The 6,140-nt window shown below is 37.7% G+C and overlaps 1 non-coding gene across 1 annotated transcript; it reads right to left on the bottom strand.

Annotated features, from left to right (window-relative positions):
- Positions 1-5,198: 5,198 nt before the first annotated feature.
- On the bottom strand, positions 5,199-5,304 carry LOC145560978 (small nucleolar RNA R71). The gene has a single exon (XR_014093566.1). It is a non-coding gene; the product is annotated as a small nucleolar RNA R71 (small nucleolar RNA).
- Positions 5,305-6,140: the final 836 nt, after the last annotated feature.

The raw sequence follows: 6,140 nt of genomic DNA, 5'->3' as shown, positions 1-6,140 counted from the left end.
TTTGACTTAGTATTTAGACTAGATTATACTAAGTTCAAATAGTTACTTAATTTTATACATTCGGGTTGAAAGCCTTTTAAGTCCTTCAATTCATGTTTAACACGGTAAATTCCTTTACTCGTTCAAACATTTTATTAAGTCTATGCAATAGATCTAGCTTAATTCCCAATATTTACTAAGTATTGTCTTTTGCTTGGTCCATTGTCGAAAATACTTTCAAATTTAAACATTTAGCATTTGATAGTTAATATACAACAGAGTTTGTAAACTTCTTGTTAGGCCTTATAAGATTGACTCTTGCTCCCACTAAACTTTTTGTTCATAAGAATTTCTATGTTTCTTCATAAGCCAATGAGAAAACACGTTCCAATTCCTTTATGCTATGCTACCTTCAATCCCATTATGGATTTCTTGAGCTTGCTTTCAAATATAACATTATTTAGATTTTCAAAACCCTTAGCCTATTTTCATAGTCACTTCCAAAATCCTATTTTAGGAAGGCGGTTTTGGTATCTATTTCGCCATGTTTCATATGTGCGATTTTGCTAGAATAATCACAAAGATACTTGAGCATTCCGATTGGTCAATAGGTTTTTATTAAAATCCACTTAATAGAAAATTAATAGAGTAAAATCACAAAATTTTAGGTTTATTTCAAACTTAATAGAAAATTTATAAGATTCAATCCAAGCCGTTGGTGAATTCTATATCTATGCGGGGTGATAAGTGGTTTATTTGACCTTTTATAGTATTGATTTAAACCGAAATTTTCAATCTTTTCCCCTCTTTCTAACCCGTTTTTGAATGAAAATGTTGTATATCGGCTTCGCCCCTTCTTTGCTTGTGTTTGTCCATGTTTTGTAGGTACTATATCTCAATTTCACAAGCATTCAAAGCATGGAGTGATGTTCAAGGCTTGAAGACAAAGAAGGGAGCGGGCGTGCACCTCTGCTGGAGCGGACGCTCCTCAACTTCAGCAACAATCTGCCCAATTCAAAGCCTGTGGGGAGCGGGCATGATCCTTACTATGGGCGGGCACTCCTCCCTTTGAATTTGAATTCTGCCTATGCTGTGGAATAGGGGAGCGGGCATGCTCCCAACCAGGAGTGGGCGCTACTCCCTTTGAAGTTGAATTCTGCCTATGATGTGGAACAGGGGAGCGAGCGTGCACCCTATGAGGAGCGGACGCTCCTCCTAGACACTTTCAAATCTGACTATCACTGAAGCATTCTGGAGAGGGCGTGCAGCATTTAGGAGCGGGCGCTCCTAGCAGAGCGGGTGCTCCTCGCTTGGAATCCTTTTTATTTTGACAAATTTCCCTATGTGTTTCGGGGAGTATAAATACTTCCCCTTTAGCTCATTTGTAATTATAAAAAGTAGCCTAGTTTTTAGAAACCTCTCTTAGTTTGAAACATTCCTTTTAGTTAATTTAGCTTAGTTTTCATCAAATCAAATCATTATATTAGTGAAATTTAAGAATTATTCTTAAGGTTTGGCACTTTGTATTCTACATTTGAAGCTTCAATTAGTAATTTCTTCAACCTTCTTCTACTTAATTTAAGATTTTATTTGGTATTTGCATGTTACTTGAATCCTTTTATTTGGTATTTGGATTTCTAACCACTTTTCCCCAATTATTGAAGTAGCTAGAACCCTAATACTTGTTTGCATGTTGATGAATATGAGTTGTGAGTAGTCTTCTTGCTAGGGTTGGGTGAAGCTCAACATTATAGATTAATTATGCAAATGTGGGAGTAGCATTGATGTTTGTATTGTAAATATACCGATAGTATGAGATTGCTTGTTAGTTCTTCATGATAGGATTAGCTACCCTTGATTTAGGAGCTTGATAACATGATATGCTTAGTTTGACATGCAAATGTGAATGGAGCATGGCATTAATTATTGCAATTCGATTATGTATCTTCTATTTCTAAACTAATGAGGAATCTAAGTTTAGTAGTGTGAGTTGTTTCCTAATTGCATGAGGTTGATCTTACAAATAGTCCTTTCTATATCTTGTCTATTTTACTCCCCGTTTTCCTAATCGCCTTGGTTGACTGAATCCCATTCACTAGTGTCTTAAATACATCGTTTTAGAACCATAATTTTTTTGTCTACTTGAAGAACCCCCAATTCACAAAAGACTTCGAATTAGCTTAAGTGTTATGATCTTTAGCAACCATATCCCGTTCCTTGTGAACCGAACTCTTACTTGCCATTATGCTTGGTTTGTAGGATGTTTGTTTATAAGTGAGTTTGATTGAGTGTGGAATGTGCGATTGTTCTAATGCCCGTCAAAATGGCGCCGTTGCCGGGGAACAGTGTTGTTGATTGCTAATTGATTACTTGAGTCTAGTTCACAATAAAACAACAAAAATTCAAAAAAGAGTGTATTTCTTTTTGGCTACACTTGTAGCCTTGTTACTAATTTCAATTGTTGAGAGTGTATGAAGAAATCATAACAGGATTTTGGTGACTTACGATCCCGAGATTGAGAAAACCTATAGGAGGAGAAGGAGAGCCGGTTCTAGGCCATTAACTACTTCCCCAACTAGGGAGGTCAATTTCGAGGAAAGACAAGAGCAAATGGGTGACGCGGAACCACCAGTTCAAAGACCTTTAAAGGATTTGGGAACTTTGGGAGCTTATAGAGCTTCAAGTTGCATTGCTCCGCCCGCTACGTACTCAAGCCAATGATTTAGAAATTCGGCCCGTAATGATAAATTTGATCGAAAGGAGGCAATTTAGTGGAGCAAAACATGAGAGCCCTCTTTCACGTCTGAACAAATTTGAAAAATATTGCATCACGATAAAGGTAAATGGGGTAACTCAAGAATTTGTGAGACTAAAGCTATTTCCTTTCTCCTTGATAGGAAGAGGTCTTAATTGACTTGAGAAAGAGGTAAGGCCTAACTCCTTGAGAACTTGGGACGAGGTCACCACGACTTTCTTAGGGAGATTCTATTCTCAAAAGAAGACGGCTGAGGCAAGGGCTTTGATCCAAGGTTTCCGTGAAAGGGCTAATGAAACCGTTTATGAGGCTGATGAGTGACATTTATGGCACTCATTTGATCTTTTTTTGGATAAATTTCATTTCATTTTGTAGCTCTTTTCCTTAGTTTTCCTTAGTTTTGCTCTTTATTTCTTTACTTTGTGCTTTTCGTAGTTAGTTTCTTTATTTTGTGCATTATCTTGTTTATTCGTTATTTTTCTCTATTATTTGTTTGTTTTCATTTGTTTTTAGGTTATGATCGAGCATCCTAAGATTTCCGAGCTTCCCTTCAACATTTATCATCACATTGGATGCCTTGTGCTAGCATTTTGAGCTTCAAGTTTAGAGGAACTCGAAGGGCAAGTCTCAAAACCGGTGCACGCATGCGGTGGGGGCATCATCTATGCAACAAACCCACCAAAATGCTCATATACTTGCTGACTACTTTGATGTTCATCACCATCACCAAGTTCTGTGCACAAGGATGATCAAGATCGAAGAAGGGGAGGAGGAGACCCTCCTAGGTGCGGGCGCACAGGAGGCGCGTGCGGGCGCACCCCCCCTGGGTTTGTGCCCGTACCCTTTCCCGTGCGCCTACTCTTCTTTTCTATGTGCGGCCGCATCTCCGTGGGTCTATGTTTGGACGTCATAACCAACTTCTCTCTAGTTAGTTTTACTAGATATAGTTTTCCTTCTATTTTTGGGAGAGAGAAGAATTAGAATAGATTAGAATTAGTTTAGATTGAATTTTGGGTAGAGAGAGAAAAACACTTGTTCTTAGATTTTTAGAGAGAGAAACTTTGGATTTAATGATTGATGATTGAAGATTGCTACATTTGGTTTGATTTCTATCAAGTTTGTAAGAATTCTTTACTCTTTAATACAATCTATTGTTTGATTTCATTTGTTTTGTTGATGGATTAAGTTTGTTGATAGTTTGATTGATTTAGTTTGATTTCAATTGATGAATATGAATTTGTTGATTGGTTTAGCTTTGATTTTGATGTTCTTAATGGATTGTGAGTACTTTGATTGCTAGGGTAATGGTGAAGCATGTATTAGTAATGAATTGAAGTTAATTTGGGGAAATTGATTGAGTTGATAATGTTATTAAATTGGTTTATTGATTTTGTGCATGTGTGTGTTTGATTTAGGCTTGATCACCCTAGTTATTCACACTAGATTGCATTGTAAGTTCACAATGATACGGACCATTGATTTGTGGCTTGCAATTACATGATTGAGGTATCTTGTGACGTTTCCTAGCTAGAGTTTATCGTAGTTGGTGCTAGTTAGATCTCTAGGAGAATAGCTTGATATGCTCTTTTGGTTGCAATATTGATTTTCCCTCACATTGCTTGACTTAATTGATTGACTTCCCAAATAAGTTGATTTCATTATGAATGCATGTGGATCCTAGCCCTAGTGTTTATTATCTTTGATTTCCACAAGTCTATTTGTTGTGATTAGCTTTAGTTTTAGCTTTACAACCCCACTTTCGATTTCGGAATAGCTTAGCGCAAGACAATAGACATTCACTCACTATTCCTTTGGGTTCGACCCTTGACTTGCTACTATACTTGTATAGGGGTTGATTGAGTGTATAAATTTTGTTTGACCGGTTGGGGAGGGTAGTCCAACGACCTACTATTTCGCCATCGATCAAAATGGCGCCGTTGCCGGGGAATGGTGTCGTGATTGTGTATTGTTGTTGAGTCTATTCCATCTTATTGAAAAATACAAAAAGATTTTCTTTTAGGCTACATTTGTAGCCGTGCTACTAATAATTTTTGTTTGAGAATTGTGTGTGCAAGTGAGCATGGGAGAAGCTCAAAGATTGACATTGAAGGAGTTAGGCACTCCGGGAGCTTACAAGTATGAGAGTGGAATTGTTCCATTGATGGTTCCAGATCATGATTTTGAAATTAAACCGGCTATGATTACTTTGGTTGAGAGGAAGCAATATGGAGGTACAAAGAGTGAAAATCCTCTCAATCATCTCAAATATTTTGAGAAGTATTGCAATACTATTGTGGTAACCGGAGTTGCTCAAGAGTACATAAGACTCAAGTTGTTCCCCTATCTCTTATTGGAAGAGCTCTAGAGTGGTTGGACAAAGAGGTCAAACCAAGGTCCTTAAGAACATGGGATGAGGTTACAAAGGCTTTCTTATCTCACTTCTTCCCACAAAAGAAGACGGTGGAATCAAGAACTTTGATCCAAAATTTCAAGCAAGGGCCTAGTGAGAGTGTCTATGAAGCATGGGAGAGATACAAGGAGTATCAAAGAGAGTGTCCACACCATGGGATTCCTACCTATCAAATTATACAAATCTTCTATGGTGGGTTGAGTTCTCAAGGAAGAGCAAGCTTAGATGCCGGAGCCGGAGGCCCATTAATGAACAAAACAGAAGAAGAAGTGGTGGATGCAATAGATGAAGTGGTGCGACATTATATGAATTGGAAAGAAGTGGAGAAAGAGCCAACTAGCAAGGGTTGCTCAATCGAACAACTCAATGCCATTAATGATTTGACTACTTTAATTGTGGATTTAGGGAAAGAGGTTGAATCACTCAAAGCAAAGCTTGAGAAGCGACCTTCGCAAGCTCCGATTCTTCCCTCCCAAATTAAGGGGCGAGGTACACTTTCTTATGCTAACTCTAATTCTTCTTCTTGTTGCATGATTAGAGAATGTTGGCCTTGTGATTTATGTGGAATGAATGACCATGATGCTTCTATGTGCCCCAATGTTCCTTGTGATGAATGTGATGGAATTGAAGTTGAGCATGTGAATTATGTGAACCTAGAATTGATGTTCAAAGAAATGTTGGAAATAGGAATTATCATAATCATGTGAACTATGATAATTATAACCAAAGTGGAGGTTGTAGAAATCATGGAGTCCAAGGGATTCATGGTAGCTACAATAACCATGGTTATAATGGTCAAAGTCATGGCTGAGGACATGGGGATCATAACCAAAGTTATGGTAACCATAGTCAACAAAGTGGCCAAAATCAAGCTAGGGGTAATTGGAATAATCAAAGTAGGGGATCTTTTCAAGCAAATTTTCAAAGAGGTTCCCCAATTGGTTTAGTTCCAAATACTCAAGGTTTAAGTGATGATTCCTATGATCAACCATTTTC

This window comes from Chenopodium album, chromosome 9 (genome assembly GCF_948465745.1).
Source record: "Chenopodium album chromosome 9, dcCheAlbu1.1, whole genome shotgun sequence".
NCBI lineage: Eukaryota > Viridiplantae > Streptophyta > Magnoliopsida > Caryophyllales > Amaranthaceae > Chenopodium > Chenopodium album.
Note: the sequence above shows the minus strand (reverse complement) of the source record. Positions and strands in the feature narration are given on the sequence as shown.